A 16,617-nucleotide genomic window follows, 5' to 3' on the forward strand; every position below is an offset into this window, starting at 1 on the left:
AAGAGAGCCTCCAAGAGAGGACAGGACATGGTTTTCTACAAATAATAGGGCAAAAAGGCTACACTCACTAGTGCCATAGCTGGGAAGCGACTATGAGCAATGAATTTCTCATGCTAACAAATCCAGGCTCTTTGGAAAACAGATGCTGAGCCCTGGGACTGGCATTGGATCGGCTCTGGCAGGAACTGCGAAGGTCCAGAGATAGAAGGATATCTAGAGACCATTTGTTCATAAACACAGCTGAGGGCCAGCAACCTGCTTTTATGCCCTATCTGGACTGCACTGTTGCATCTCTTCCATGTAGTATTTCCATGAAGAAGAAGGCGGACACGCAAGGCTTCTGAAGCCTACACTCTAGAGAAATAATTAAACAGTTTTTCTTAACCTTTTGAACTTTTCATTTATTATTCCCATCCATTATGTCTACCTTCTCAAATCGCAGAATCCCGAAACTGAGCTCTGGGGTCAAGGGTTTATTGTTTAATGGAGATAGAACATTTTGTAAATTGCACAAAGTCACAATGTTTATAATAGAAGCTTCTGGTGTACTGAATCTTTTCCATTTAACAAACAGTGAGCTTTGACATGTGTTCTTCCTACATAGCAAGAAATCTGGGGTAAGTGCAGTACTGGCATGAACGCGTTACCAAATCCTTCCTGTAAACCAAGTGACATCTGCAGTCAAATAAAAACATTCCTTCCACCAAATACCAGGAAATGCTAAAAGTATCACTATTCTTCTAAGGTCATGCTAAAATGAAGTTTTGGCTTTTAGAACACAGAGTAAGGATGAAGAAGGCCAACATTTTTGTCCAATACACATTTGCTGCTACAAGTCCTTGGGGACGACCTCCTTTTTCAAATATGAACATTTGTACAGAAAACTTTTCCTAGGATTTAACCTTCAAATAAAAAGTGTAAATATTTTAAGAAACTGTACTAATGTTAAAAAAAAAAATCCTGTTGTCTTTGTTTTTACTAGAATTTGTACTTTTAAGTCAGAAACAGATTTGCCTAAAACAAAGCAAACATGCTAAAAAATGTACCCAGCCAAAATAACCAATGTATAAATACTTAAAATGAACAAAGTATGAGTATTCTTCAGTAAAGAAACTTAACCAAGAATTGGAAGTCCTTGGGAAATGATAGGAAAGAATTATCTTAAGCCTAAATTTTTCACCCTCCATGTTGGAGGTCTTACCAATATTTTTGAAGGAAATAAATGTTAAGTTGACCCAGTCACTGTTTCTTTGGGGGACATTAGTAAGTTAATGCTGTGTAAAACCTTTTGGACTATGAGCATAGCTGATGAAAACTGATGCAAAAAGAAGTTACTTTCCATGAGTAATTAGCATAACTATATTTTAAGAGAATAATTTTATTTAACTTCATTTATTTACTTATTTTAATTTGACTAGAGAGGGACAGAGAAAGAAAGGAGAGAGAGAGAGAGAGAGAAGAGAGAGAGAAAAGAAAGGGAGAGAGAGAGAGAGAGAGAGAGAGAGAGAGAGAAAGCCACAAGACACCAGGTCCGGGACTCAAACCACAGTCAGCCATGTGGGAGTCCAGTGCCCTTAACCACCATGCCACCTGCCATCCCCAACATAACTATTTTTTTAAGACTTACTAATTAGTTCGTAGTACAGGATGCACTTGTGGATCATTTTTAGGAGATAAAAATCACATATATCTTTACAATTTATATTTATAATGGTTCAGGCTCATTTCCTTGAAAAAATCTCTCAAGTTGCCCTACATCATGGTTGCTCATTTCTTTTGTCACTGTCCTTGTTTCTAGAAGATTTTTGTAGTTTTTAATGTTTGCTTCAATGAACTCATTTGCTTATTACAGGGACTCAGTCCAGCCATTCCTGATTGGCCAGCAGGTGTCACTGTGGGTTTGGGTGGTAACTCAATTGACCACAGCAAAGAATGACTGATGAGGGAGAATAAGAAAGGGAAATAGAAAAGCAGATTTCTTAGAGGAAGAGAGAAAGCAAAAGATCTGTTATGCTTCCACACCTTTTATTCAGAATCCCAGAGTTCTACCACCTTCTTGGCTTCTGGCGCTTCAGAAATAAATGCACTTGCCTGAGATCTGTTGATGCTGAATTATTCACTGAAGATCATTTCATGGGATAGAGTAGCAACTGAGATGAGCGAAGTTGAGAAGTGAATCCTTGTAGCTTGCTTCTAATTACTCAGGCCTTACCGCGGTGCTTCACGGCCACACATCTTTTTACACCACAGGCACCTTTGGTTAACATCAGCAATGCACAAAGTCGTCTTGTTGTTTGGTAGGTAAGAGACTCACAAGCCAGAATAAGGTTTTGGCTATCCCTAATCTCAATCGTAAAACAAATTCTACTGTTTTGTTACTTGAAGGGGCATCTTGGCCTGGAAGATTGGTTTTTATATCTCCCTAAAATCTGGATTGCTCATTTTTAGCAAAGCTATCTTGTTCAAGTCATATATCTTTCTGAATGCATGGAATTTCTTAACAAACAATATTTCAATTGGTAAAATTAACACATATTTCTTGAAAATCTGTAAACTATAAGACTGGATAGCCATAAAAATTTCCTACACTGAGAAGAATTCACAGCTGGCTTAATTTGAATAACAGGCTGTAAATTGATTTCTTTTTTGGCTTGATATGTGAAAAAAGCATCCATGTTGTTGATGCAGAGAGTAGGCAATTTGTTCAGAACAGATACATGGCTTGACTTCTCCAAATAAAGCTTCAGTAATACATGTATAAAACATCATAATTTGAGTCATGTCCAACAGAAGACAAAGCAGAAAAAGGTTTTTGAAGATAAATAGAAAAAAAATTTGCATTCTGGAGCTTTTGTACTACTGAACTCTCCAACATCCACTCTGTGCCATCCACTCCAGATCATGGACTACCATGTCATGATGAAGCCGTAACCCTCACTGCTGGAGGCTAAACCCAGGCTAAGAACAGAGACGATGCCAGCTCTGTAAGAACCTTCCATAGTTTCAGATTCTGATTCCCTCACCTTTATGTTTTCATACGTGAAGGTTCTTGGTAACTTGATACATTCTTCTAGTGCTGGTTCCAATTAATAATGAAAATGATAAAGTTCTGGAAAAGAAGATTAAAATTGCAAGCCAAAAACATTTAGAAAACTGGGACCAGCAGTTAGCATAATGACTATGTCGCTGGACTCCCACGTAGTCGATCGCGGTTTGAGTCCCAGACCAGGTGGCTTAAACTCATGCCGGGCACGTGTGCGTGAGTGCCTAAGATCCGAGAGGAGAATGGAGGAGAAGGGATTGAGGCGTGACCATCGCCTCTGGGGGGTGATATCTCGCTTTCTGTCTCTGTCTCTCTCTGTCTGTCTGGCGAGTGTGTGCACCCTATAGCAAAAAACCTCTCAAAAAAAAAAACATTTAGAAAACTTAACTATAGAATATGAATACTTAGTTACCACCTAGCTTAGCCATCTGTTCACAAAGATGTCATTCTAGTGTAGACTGATTTGATTCCATGGAAGATAACACAAGGGACAGCTTATAACACTTCGTAAAATTTCCTTTTCAACTTTCCAACAAAATTTCCTTTTCAATTCAATGTATACATCTGTGAGAAATAGAATCCTGGGCGTTGGTTTATCTGTCCTTTGAAATACGCCCCCCCCCACCATCTCCATGAAACTTCTTAGACTGTTAAAAATAATAGTAATCACAATTTTCTCTGAGCCACTATGCTTTTGTCTACTGTGATTGTTATTGAACTCTTACAGGACTGGATATTTTCTGAATGTGCGTGTATCTCTGTGTGTGTGCACATACTTGCATGTCTGTCTGTAATCGAGTTTCTTTGGGATAGGAATTGCATGTTATATATATCATATGCCCTAAAACTTCTGCCTTGGTGCAAAACATTATGGTGGAAACTCAATGAATCTTTGTTGAATGAAAATTATAAAGGATACTTTTGTTTGGCAAGCATGGGTTTTGCTAGATTACTTTTATGTAGTCCATATAAATAATTCACTTCTTGTGGTTCCACATCCTGATGAGAAAATTATGCATTTACTGTGTTTTCATAGATATTAATGGGGGCTATTAAAAACTAGAAATTGTTTCTAGGTTGGTGGTCTTAAGCCTGGTATTGAAAGAAAAAGACTAGAGGTAAATTTTAATTATGAAAAGAACAAAATCCTATGCATTATTTTATTAAAGTCTGGCAAATTGTGCACATGATACTTTTCTATTTATTTCACAAAAAAACACAGAAAGACACTAACTTTTTTCAATTTCAGTATTCAATGCAAAAAAGGAAGATAAAGTATAACAGAACAGAAGCAACCAGTCTATCGTTGTAATATTTCTGTTCCTTAACATCAAATGTTGTATTTAAAAGTATAGCTTAAAAATGAAACCGTAAATATGATATAATTTAAAAATTTAAAGAAGTATTTATGTTTTTGTACATCAATACCAGATGGTATTTGTTTCTGTTGGGAAAACATTTTGAAAAGTTATTTAAAGGGTTACAGAATAAAGCAAATCACATCATTACACACACACTCTACACACACACACACACACACACACACATGCACACACATTTATAGAGACATATATCTTATTAGGAGGTGGGACAATGTAAGGAAAATGTGTGGAAAAGACTAGTGTTTATGTATAATGATTTCATTATCATATTTCTGCTCTCTTTGTCATCCAGGGTAAACTCTAAGAACATGTCACGAATTCCTGAACCACAATAAATCTGTGAATGTCAGACGCTGTGTGTGGGTAAAATGGATAATTTTCTGACCTTTAGTAAGCTTTCACAAGAGCAAAGGAAGTCCCTCAACATAATGTTTCCCCACTACAAAATATTGGCAGGAAGCCAAAGTATGCCCTTTGGCAAATCTCCAGTCTGGATGGTTTTCCTGTAGCTAGAGGACATTCATGAATCTGCCCAGTGCTGTGATTTTTTTTTTTTTTTAGCAGAAAACCTTATGGAAAGACCTTTCCAATGTGTAACCTGCTGAGGGAGATGCGAGAACACATTAATCATGCATTTCTTCAAAAGAAACTCAGGGTTGTCCTGCTGTAAATCAACAGGTCCATCTTCCTGCTCAGTGTGAGCCTTGAGATTGTCACGAAAATGCTGGCAGATAACTTTGACATGAATCTTGCTGAAAATGAAGGTTATTATAAAAATAAAATGTTTTGATCCTCAGAGATGAGGTCTAGCTGTGACTGGCTTTATTTCTGACGGATAAAACTGACAGCAATGATGATATGTTGGCAAATAAATAGTCTATTCTTGGTTTCCTTTTTTACCCCAAATCTCAAATTGTTTCTATCACTGTTTATATTGTAATTAAGCCCATTTCCATTTGAAACCATCTTAACATAGAACTATCTTGGAGAAATAACACATAGTTAATCTAGTACTGATCAACCTTAGAAATGAACTGTATTTCCCTTTCACCTTTATTTTGTCACTTCAACTGATTTGACACTTTTTGAGAGTAGTGAAAGTTTAGTTATTAGCAGCTAAACAAATTTATCTGAATGTTTTCCCTTTCTCAGATGGGTATTCAGGGTGCAACTTGTCCCCTTTCAACACACACACACACACACACACACAAATAATTAGAAAACGTTTAGAAATGCTTAAGTATATTTAAGCCTTTTGATGTATTCTGGACATTTTAAAATCACCTTGGCACTATAAACCAAAATTGCTGAGATGATGTTCTCATGTGCCTATGAATAATCTCCTATCTTTTAAAAATGTTAGAACAAAATAAAAAGCACTGGTATTCACAAATAAATTATTGGCTAAGAATAGGCCTATTTTCTCTGGAGAGAATAAAATGCAAATAACCGTTGCACTAAAGAACGCTAGAATGTTTTTCTCTTAGGGTTCAGATATCTGGGTAGTTGAGAATTACTGGGGCATTTACAGAAGCTGAGCATAAGTCTTTATTTTGGTGTGATCTCCCACCATTCCACAGATTTACTTCATCCAGCTGGTTCACAGAACTTGCTCTTCCTATGTGCTATGTCATTCCCTCAGCTTAGAAAATGCTCACTGATTTATCTGAGCCAAAGTCATCCTCGGAAACCCAAATAAAATAAACAACCTTCCAAAAGCCTTCTGCCTCATTCCAGTGCTAAAAGAGACTCAAGCTCCCAACTCTTGGGGCACTTCGAGTGATTCCAATGGTTGTGACAAATTCTTCCTTGTGGGTTCGTAGAGCACAGGTTAAGTGCTATGCATAGAAAGCTGGATCCTACATGGCTGACTTCGGTTTTGATCTGGGGACTTGAAATATATGCTAGGTGAATGTGCATGCTTACCCAAGGTCCTGGTAGGATGGAGAAATGGAAGAAAAAGGTTTGTGGTGTAACTGTGTCTCATTTGAGGGCTCTTGCTCTGGCAAGTATGTGTACCCACTGGCAATTTAAAAAATAAAATGACAAAGTTTCTACTTCATATGAGAACTATTTGTTTGTATGGCTTACAACCAGAAGGCCAATTTCTTGACACTAAGGACAATGTCTCATTTGTGTTTACATCCCTATGATATTTAGTGCAGACTATTCAACTAATATTTGAGAAATTACAATTATCTTAAATGTTGGCAATGAAATAATCAGATTAATTTTTAAAACATAAGCATTCCTAGAGGGAATATAAATTATGGTCTTCTTTTACTTGCTTTAATTATTAACTACTCAATGTTTATTCACACTTTCAGTAAGCATTGGATTACTTTTTAGGACAACATTTAGGGACCAAAGTGACTTGATGATAAGTGGGAAAAAATGCAATTAAAATTATGATGATAAAGTAAACTCTAAATAACATGAATATTGCTGATAACATAGTCTTATTAATGAAGAAGTGAAGCAGGTACCAAGCCTAGGTACCATGCTCTGTTTTTTTCAATTGCTTTCGGCTTTTTTCTGTCTTGGTAGCAGTTGGAACTCCTTTCTCTTGCTTGTCTACCACTGTGGTGGATGCGGTGTTGTACTGCCCAGCTCTCCCTTTAGAAATAAAAGACCTGTCATCCTGGATTCTGGGAGTGCCTTTGATAGACACTCTGTTGTGAGCCCTCTCTAGGGATTATCATACATCTTTCCAAAATGATACTGATCAAGCAATTGATACTGGGATAGAAGAGACTTACTCTCTTGTTCCAATTCAGGACAAGACTTAAAGAACAACCTAACTTCAGACATCCTTCAGACTTGAGACTTCCATTGGGAAAGCATTGTAGCTTAACTTTTTCTTCTACCTCATCCCTCATCTTCCTTCTTCTTTCTTTCCATTCCCCAGTTGTTGCTCTCCATAGTATTCCCTAGTAAGTTCCTGCATGCTGATTTCCCTCTCAGAGCCAGCTTCTCCAAGCTACCCACCATGGCTTCCTGCTTGGCTCCAAGTTACCGTTACTGCTACCAGATTCAACTCTGCCAAACTCCCACCAGCCAGGTGAGAAATAAACTTTCCCCAAATGAGCAACCAAGCAGGATCAGAAACCAAGATAGGGAACAGACAACAACAACAACAAAAGTACCAAGCTATGTCAATTGCTGGGATCAAATACATAAAATAGGTTAGAATCAGGAGGCAGGGAGCCAGGCTGCTACTGACAATATGTGAAAGAAAATATGATAATAATATTGGTAAGCAGTGTAGTTTCACAGTTACAAAAAAACCTAATATATAGGAAAATGATTTCCAGGGTAGTTGTAGCTCTTTGTCCTGCTGGAACAGAGTCTGTGACATTAACCAGTGCTAATTCACGATGGAAGAAATGATTGGCAAGATGAGTGGAGGCTAATGGGATGGAGATAGGAAACCAGAAGACCCTTGTAGAGATTTGCTTAAAGGCCAGCAGGGTAGTTCTTTTCTGGGCATCTAATCTCTTACAGATAAGAGTAACTGTAGTACGACCTGTAGATCTCAGGCTGAATCATGCGACATTGCCCATATTCAACTGTATCCGACTTATAAAATGACAATTTCATGTACTTCAATTTAGTAATTTAAATGTGTTCATTGTCTGTCTTCTCTCACTGGAATTATTTTGTTAGATTCTATATCACAATATCCAATACAGGATCTAGCAGAGTAACTACTCAATAAAAGTTTTGGATTTTTTTTTTGTTTTTTCTTAGATTTTTGCTATAGGGTGTACGCACTTGCCAGAGAGACAGAAAGCAAGAAATCACCCCCCAGGGGTGATGGCTGCACCACAATCCCTTCTTCTCTATTCTCCTCTCAGGATTTTGGGCATGCATGCACACACGCCCGATGTGCATTTTAAGACACTGGGTCTGGGACTTTAACCATGGTTGATTACATGGGAGTCCAGCAATATAGCCATTATGCCATCTGCTGGTCTCAAGTTTTGGATACTTTCATTAAGAAATAAATTACTTAAAAAAAAAAGAAAGAAATTACTTAATACCCAAGTATTTTTTGGCTATAATTTACTATATTGCTTAGGACTCCTTCCATTTTACATAACAAAATCTCAATTTACATTAGTTAGACAAAGAAAATTTATTAACTCATACACTTGGAAATTCCAGGGTCACTGGGTTTAGGCATGGCTAGATCAAGGGGCTTGAATAGTGTCATGATGATTTGGTCTCTTGCCATCATTCAATTAATGTGTGTGTGTGTGTGTGTGTGTGTGTGTGTGTGTGTGTGTGTTGGCATTATCCTCAGACAGGTTTTCTCAATTTGAAGATTCCTAGTATCTCTAGGCTTATAGTCATTATCTTGGGGCACCTCAGGAAAAATAAAGTGCCTCTTTCCCAATAATTCAAATCCAAATTGCTAACATTGACTCTTACAGCATCTACTTTAGCAATGTCTGGAGAACCAAGGCAACGGGTTCAGGTCGACTTCAGACAGTCAACTGGAATGAGAATGGGGAAGATGGTTATTCCCTGAAGGAGAATCTTGGTGCCATTACCAAAATAATAATTATAACAATAGCTGGCACTTATTGAACATTTACCTCCCAGGTGCTGGTCTAAAGGCAATCCCCTCAACAATTCTATAACAGAAGCTCTCTTAGTGACTTTATTTTACACATGAGCAAACCGAAATATGGGAACAATAAGTAACTTGCTCAAATTCACATAATCAAAAAGAGTCAAGATTGAAACATCAATGATCCAGTTTATAGCCCACTCCCTTACTATGCTATCTAAAAAGAATCTCAGTGGTAACGGGAGACATAGATGTCTACTCTACTTAGCTTATTAATTTACAGAGCCAATGGTTTGACAGCATCTAATTCATGACGGAAAATGAAGAGTTACTGACTTTCATGTTGTCAAAATATTGCCGGGGAGAGTTTTCTCTGAGACTTTGTCCCAGAAGTTGTTTCACGGCTGCTAACAAAGTGACTCCTGACAGTCACAGGTCTCTCTTGCTTGGTTTCCTTCCCTACCTTCTCTTCACCTGATGACTTAGACCAAGTCAACTTCATTCTATTAAACAATAATTTTAGGACATCTTTAAGGTACTCAAAGGAGAACAGAGGTTCTTAGTTTTTGTTATACTGTCTTCCAGTTGTCTGAAATAGAGGGGCAATGGAGGCTATTGTGGAGGTTGAGTGCTTAATGGAACGTTAATTCTGAGATACCGGAGAAATGAAGGTAAGACTCGATCTACAAGCAGACTTGTAGATGGATACTAGAAGGCAGCGAATCCAGTTTTGCATCTGTGACGTTCTGTCTTTGGTGTCCTCATTACAAATATGTCTTGGCCTAATCAGAGCTCAGTTACAGGTTCAACAGTCTAGGTTTCTCCTTCTTAAAAATGATCATTGATGAAGATGTCATATGAAGAGATGGTCTCAGAAAGTATGAGCACTCTTTTCATTAGTGACTAAGGAAATAGCCATTGCCTGCTGTGACCCATGGCAGAATTAATAATTTCTTGCCCCAGTTGCCTTCTGATAGAAGAGTTGAGCAAACATGCTTGCTGTTACGGTTTGGATGATTATTTGTCCCCTAAATGTTCATGTTTTGGAATTTGCTTTTAGGACGTGATGAGGCCTATAGGGCAGTGATTGGTTCATGGTGATTACATTGTGGGGCAATACTATCATGAATCAATTAATGATATCTCAGGAGACTCAATGAGTTCTGGTTCTCATGAGAAGGGATTAATTCTTATGAGAGCTGGCTGGTAAAAGAGAGAGCGAGCTGTCTGTAGCTGTCTCTGCATTTGCCTGCCTGTCATCCTCTGTGCTTCTGTAGACCATATTGTAGGTCAGTCTGACGTTGGACCTAAGCCTTTGGACTTTCAGCCACCAGACTGTGAGTTAATAAACCCTTATTACTTTGTAAATTACCCAATCTCAGGTATTTCTGTTAGCAACACAAAAATAGATTAAGACAATTGCTCTGATTCTTTAAAAAATTTTTTCTTGGATTTCCAAGGAAATGTGATGTTAGGAGATAACAGAGGGGGATAGATAACAGATAACAATAGGTAGTATGGTGGTTAGGGCATTGGACTCTCATGTGGTTGATCACAGTTCAAGTCCTAGACAGAGTGGCTTGTAAAACATGCCAGGTGTGTGTGCGTGCATGCCCAAAATCCCAGGAAGAGAATGGAGAAGGGATTGTGGTGTGGCCATTCCCCCCCGGGGGGGGGTGATTTTTCACTTTCCCTCAGTCTCTCTTTGTCTCTCTCCAGTGTGTGTATGCACCTTATGGCAAAACAAAACAACAAAACAAAAACCCTTAATAAAAGAGAGAACATATAATATTGGCACATTAAAAGATACTATTTTGAATTGTTTTGCCATTCCTTTAGGTGATTATTTGTTCAGGACAATCCAAAAAAAGGAAATGAGGTAGAATAAGGTTTTGTATAGGAGTCATGTTAAAGTAAGCTCCTCTCGGGACCAGAAGTTAGCTTAATGGCTATGTCGCTGGAATTCCATGTAGTCGACCGCGGTTTGAATCCTGGACCTGGTGGCTTAAACTCACGCTGGGCACATGTGTGTGCGTGCCCGGGATCCCGAGAGGAGAATGGAGGAGAAGGGATTACAGCATGGCCATCCCCCTGGGGGGGCGATTTCTCGCTTTCTGTCTCTCTGTCTCTCTCTGACTTTCTGGCGAGCACAAATGCCCTATGACGTGCTGGGGAGCAAAAATCCCTCATAGAAAAACCCCCTAAAAAAAAAAAAAAAAAAAAGTAAGCACCTCTCTTAAAAGATTCAAGGTACAAAAATCAAGAACATTCTAAAATAAAGCTTTTTTTTCATCAGACATTTTCTTTATTATATAAATATGGGAACTTCCCCTTCCCTCTTATTTCTGCCAAATGTTTCCATTTTCTCCCTGGGACTTTAACATCTCTTGCCTAAGCAGACATGGGAACTTATTATGTGGGCCAAAACTTTAAAGCTAATTAAAGTCCATATTAATATGCATCACCTCCCTTTCTGATAGCCTTAACTCTAAACTTCTTCCCAGAGACAGTATATCCACCCCTGCCCATCAGCAGTGATGGGTTTCATTAGCATGAACCATCAAGAGGTTATGCTCACTATGTAGTATGACTATGTTACCCTGACTGGAAAAAAAAAGTCTTTTGAATCTGCATGCTAAATTGTACTTCTATATTCTGCCTGATGAAGTAAGTGTTTTATTACTTTTCCAGAATGTTTAAGTGCATTTTTCTGAAGAATGGCAGAGGTGTCCTCTTCCATGGAACCAGCATTCTATACCACGCTGTAGGGCCCGTGGTCAGATGGACTGCCCTTTCCCCGAGGAAGATCCACCTCTTGATTGGTGATTACTGCAAAAGACCAGATGTTTTCCTTTAACCTCCTATTGGTTCTAATCTCTCTCAATCTTTGATCCCAGCTCCACTTGAAAGTAACCCCTCATTTAGCTCCTCTTGGGTGGTCCTCAGTGGAGATTTAGTTAATTCTAACTTCTTGTACAGTCTTTCCCCATGTGCTTCCATGGTAAAATTCTACCTTTCTAATTGCTAGAGGAAAATTGTTAATCCTTTTGATTCAAGGAGCAGTATAATAGCCTTAAAATTGGCAACTTAATTGAAAAACTCAAAAACTGCTGACTTCTTGTGGTAGTTCTTTAATAGCATTCCCGTCCTCATTCTTTTCTTCATTTTTTTAAAACAATTTTTTTTTTCAAAATGAAATTTATTTAAAATGTCCTTTGGAAAGGCCATTTTCTTGTTATCACTTTATTCTAAGATTCTGTTTGGATTTCATGCATGAACTTAGCTATTTTATTGATTGTTACAGATCGGCTTAATAGATTATTTAAAAAAATACTAGAATATGAACATGTGACATTGACTAAAGGGAAACAGAAAATTCCTTCCCTCTCTCTTTTTTCGTTATGTAAGAATAAAAAACTTGAATTGCTACTTTAGATTCCAAGGGTTGTCTAGGTGACATTGTCAAATATCAGTATGAGTTTGGAGATTGGGTTGTTCTGTATTACAAATGGTATATATTATTATTCTCTTGACTTCATTATCAAAAGCCAACCAAACAAGCTAGTATTTCTTTTTTTTTTTTTAAAGAGATCTCCAATTCTGCTTTGAGTTCATAAAAGTAAATTCCTTTAAAAAATTCTGGGAATAGAAAGGTTTCTAAGTTCTTGGCTTATTCCATTGATCTTACAAATAGAGAAAAGGTCAAGGATTTTGCTTATTTGTTTTCCATAGGCACTCTAAATTTTCAAAGAATTGGAGACTTTTAAGGGACTTTTAAGAGATACTTAATTTGTTACAGATGCATTAACATATTGAATTTATGTGAAAGAGTGAAGGCCAGGCAAAGAATATTGGGTTCATTATTTACTAGTATAGTTAGTCAAAACTTCCCTGTTTTAACCAAGTGGTGGTTTGGCCACTATTCAAGAAGCCATCTCTTAATATTGTAGTCCCCAGTAATTAATATACACTGAGAGGGTAGGTGTGTCTTCATTATACTTGGCCATATTGGATTCTAGACTATGCGGGTGTATCTTTTCTGTCTCTAGAATGGACATGATGCTTCTGAGTAATTATCTCAAAATATATTGTACCCCTGCTTTCTACCCACTGTGACACTCACTAGTGAGGCCACAGATTGTGCTGAGCTCCTTGCCCTATTAAGTGTCATTTCCTATCATATTCCGCATGCTTTCTTTTCCCAGAACATTGGTCTTTTCTAGTGCCCTCACTCCCTGTGCTCCCTCCTTCTTCGTGGAAAACTGTTCGATGAAGTTCTCTTGGATTAGTCCTGCTCAATCTCTGCCTCTTCTGGAAAGTTTTTCTTTCCTGATGATGTCACGTCAGTTATGATAAGCTCTCACATTACCATGTTTTTCACCTCACAATTTAAATTTCCCTTTTATTTATGTTTTACTTAATTGTCTTTTTATTGTACTTGTTTCATTTGTTTGTTTCTGTTTTATTTTTCTTCTTTTTTCTTCATGAGGATAAAAGGAAAAAGAGAGGTATTTTTGATAGGGTCTTTCTGGGTCATGATCTTCCTCCCCAGCCTCCCAATTAGCTAGGATTTCAGACACATGCCCCTGTACCCAGCATGTTCAGATTGGCCCAGGAACTGAATCTGAGCCACCCATGTGGTTTCCAGATTCTCAAACAATGGTGTTACTCGTATGCCACTGTAGCTTGGCCTCTACTTCTCTATTTTGAGAGCTCTATGAGGGCAGAGACAGGATTGGGTTTTGTTCACACATGTGTCCATTGCTTAAAAATTTTCCCTGGTAGTAGGAGTTCAAAAAATATATGTGGAATGAATGAATGAGAAAACAAGAGAGTAAATAAATACCATTGTTTCCTTGACCCCAAACTTTCATGTTTCAGGTCGATGATTTTATTCTGAAGTCCATCCTTTGGGATGTATTGGAATCTTTTCTCTCAGCTTGTTAAATTTCTAGGGAGTAAATAAGGTTCCCAATATTTCTTTTGCCCAGTCCCTAGCATAGTTTTAGACCCTGAAAGAGGTCAGAACTACATCCCTGGGGGACAGAGAACATCTGCTCTTCTTCTTCCTATAAAGTTAAAATATACTTAAATTAAAAATTGAAAAAGAAGCAGATAGCACAAAAAGTTAAAGGCAGCCTCAGAGGTCTGTGGAGAAAGTATGTGGGCATGTGAACCATGGTGAATGACTCAGCTGAATCTCAAGGCTGAGTTAGTGCATTAGAGAGTCCTTGGATTTCTCTGTGCATCAGCCTACAGTGATCACTTTCATTCTTTATCCCCTTGAGGGACAGCATACCTCCTGGCATCATGATATAGTCATCAAAATCCTGTGGCACTAGCTGTGAAAACTGCTAAGCACAAACAGGTCTGTTACACAATGATAGAAATCAAAACAGAAAATTGAACTTGAACTTTACTATGCCATGTTCCAGTTACCCCTTTTCCTTCATTTCCCAATTTAGTCTTACGAAGCTTCTGCCCTTTTCTAAGCTATCTGAGTTACACCATAGTTCTGAGGCTCTCGGTGTGTCCTTTACAGGCCTTGACCACACTGGCTGTGCCCAAAGGACAGAGGCTGATGGTGTTCATAAGTGACTCCCATGTAAATAACTTCCTAAGTCTCTGGAGTTTCCTGTCAGACTAGCTCTGGTAGAATCCAAAGTTTATATTTCAAGTTGGCTTTTGCTCTTGAAATAGAAGTATTTAAATTTAAATTCAGTATTTAAGCTAGTTCTAAAAAGTTTTTTCACTTACTTTGGCTACTGTCTGACATTTTAAATGACTTGTTTTCTTTAAAATTGTGTTCTTGGGTGATTCAGCACAGGATCTAATTTTACAATGTCCTCTACCCACATTTGTTTGTGTAGAATTTTTTTACTTCCATATTGAATGGGACAAACTTAACTTTTTTAATAAGTAAAGTTCATCTTTCTTCTGATGACTACCAAAGGGTATACTGTGTAATATTATCAAGCTATTTCTTCTCTACTTCATCCACTTCTTGCCAAATTTAGAAACAAAAATTGGAAAATTTCACACTTTCCAAATGAGTCCCTGTGGTAAATAGAACCTTAGCTCTTTTTCTTTTTTTTTCCACACTGTATATGATAGTGCTTTTAAAGCATTTAAACATAGGTAATAATGTGTCTCAAAGACTGAAACTATTGATTTATAAAGTTAAGTGTGAATAAAATCTAAAGATAAATAGTGTATCATTAAAAAGTAAAATAATATTATTTTGATTCATACTTGACAATTTTTTGAAAGAATGTTAAGCTCTTACATAAATATATGGCCTCCCCAGCTGTTCAAATAGTATGATTAATTAAATGGATTCTGTCTGAAAACCAACACTGGCTCTTGTTCTCAAATTGCAAATATATCCAATGTAAAGAAAAATGCAAAAGTATTCTTCTGGTATCTACTGAATTTGAGGTAAGGAATTAATATTTTTAAAATTCCAAAGTATTCCTTAGATACGTGTATGTGCGTATGCATGTTTGTGGTGTATTTCTGAGTGTGTGTTTGTCTATGTGTGTGGTTATGGATGTATCCATATTTTTTTTAAAGGTACGAAATTTTACCTGTAAGGAACTCTGTTTAGCAATTTCATCTATTCAGAATAAAGCCAAGAATTTGTTAGAAGTCAACAAAAAGACTTCTTAGAAACCCAGCCAGACATGATAACAATCTCCTTACCATAGCTCATATATTTAAATATAGAATGAAAAAAATCATAGATCTTCAGCTGGAAAACTATAGTTTTGTATTTTAGTATAAGTTAAATAACTTGTCTGGAGGGTATGAAGCATGAAAGGGTTCCTGAAGCAAATTGCAGTGGTTGATTAGAAATAGAGAATGGAAGGTCTTAATTCAATATAAATTAGAAAGTCAAAGAAAGTTACGGAGTAGGAATAAGACATTATTAGACATGTTCTTTAGAAAAACTAATCTGAAGTGTGTAGAATATATCGCAGAGGAGGGAAATCAAAGGCAGTTATCAGACTGTTAACATTAATCCAGATCCTATGGCATTAGTCGAGAAGAACCATAATGACTTTCTTTTTTTTTAAATTTCAATTTATTTATTTACATTCATTCACTGTACATCATTACAGCATAAAAAATGAGATTTTCCATCCAGAGTACACTGTATATTGTCTCAATCAAGCACGTCAACAAACATGTTATTGTCAGCAAATAATCTTCCATTTCTTGTTTTCTGTACGTTTTGCTTTTTTCCCCCCCATCCTTGATTCCCTATCTCTTACCCTCTGCCCTCTCCCACTCTCCTCCTTCACTGTCTCTGGTATCTATGTTTGCTTTCTTTACTGTTTTTCCCCCACTTTTTATTGAATCACCAAAGACCCTAATCAATCCAATACCCTCATAGCAAACACAGGTGACACACACATTTCCATGAACACAAGTCTAACTTTACGCATCCTATAAAGTAGCACCTAGCTGGGGCTACATATCCTACTGCAGTCATTGAATAGATATATTTCTTTTTTCCTGAAACTTTTTTTTTTGGTAACTCAATTTACATTCCTTCCCTAAGCATCATCACAGCACACAAAATGCGATCTCCCATCCAGTACACACTGCATAGT

General features: G+C 37.3%; 1 pseudogene; it reads left to right on the top strand.

Annotated features, from left to right (window-relative positions):
- The first annotated feature begins 7,414 nt into the window (after positions 1–7,414).
- Positions 7,415–16,617, top strand: part of LOC102483851 (lactoylglutathione lyase-like) — a 112,774-nt pseudogene continuing 103,571 nt past the window's right edge.

The sequence above is a fragment of the Tupaia chinensis genome, unplaced genomic scaffold (assembly GCF_000334495.1).
Source record: "Tupaia chinensis unplaced genomic scaffold, TupChi_1.0 Scaffold000688_1, whole genome shotgun sequence".
NCBI classification, from domain to species: Eukaryota; Metazoa; Chordata; class Mammalia; order Scandentia; family Tupaiidae; genus Tupaia; species Tupaia belangeri.